This window comes from Bison bison, unplaced genomic scaffold (genome assembly GCF_000754665.1).
Source record: "Bison bison bison isolate TAMUID 2011002044 unplaced genomic scaffold, Bison_UMD1.0 scf7180017864487, whole genome shotgun sequence".
NCBI lineage: Eukaryota > Metazoa > Chordata > Mammalia > Artiodactyla > Bovidae > Bison > Bison bison.
Genome location: NW_011495047.1, coordinates 7,706,105 through 7,706,575, shown reverse-complemented (window position 1 = coordinate 7,706,575; position 471 = coordinate 7,706,105). Strand labels below are relative to the sequence as shown.

The window sequence follows — 471 nt, the reverse complement described above, 5'->3', positions numbered from 1 at the left end:
CGGCCACCCCCCCAGCCACTGGGGCCACCGGGCCTGGGGCGCTGGGTGTGCTCGGCCCTGGGCCTCCATGCCGGCCCCCTCGCTCCATCCTTGTGGCCCTGGGACGCTGGTGCATTGCCTCCAGGGGGTGGAGAGGAGGAAACCTCTGTTAAGTCACCTGCCCAGGGTCACATCACTCCTGAATGATGACAAGGTGGCAAGGGGATGGGCAGCCGAGTCTCGGGACAGCTGGGTTATGGGGCCGGGGCTAGGAAGAAGTGGGCTGTGCATTGCTCTGGGATCAGGGGATGTGTACAGGTGCTTATATTTTTGTATAGATTTGTATTTTACTAGATAACACATTCAAGCTGCCCAGGTGGCACTAGTGGTAAAGAACATGCCTGCCAATGCAGGAGACATAAGAGATGCAGGTCCAATCCCTGGGTTGGGAAGATCCTCTGGAGAAGGGCATGGTAACCCACTCCACAATTC

The 471-nt window shown here is 58.2% G+C and overlaps 1 protein-coding gene across 1 annotated transcript in view; it reads left to right on the top strand.

Annotated features, from left to right (window-relative positions):
• Positions 1-471, top strand: part of RSPH9 (radial spoke head 9 homolog (Chlamydomonas)) — a 13,552-nt gene that overhangs the window by 3,999 nt on the left and 9,082 nt on the right. The gene's annotated exons all lie outside the window — the stretch shown is intronic.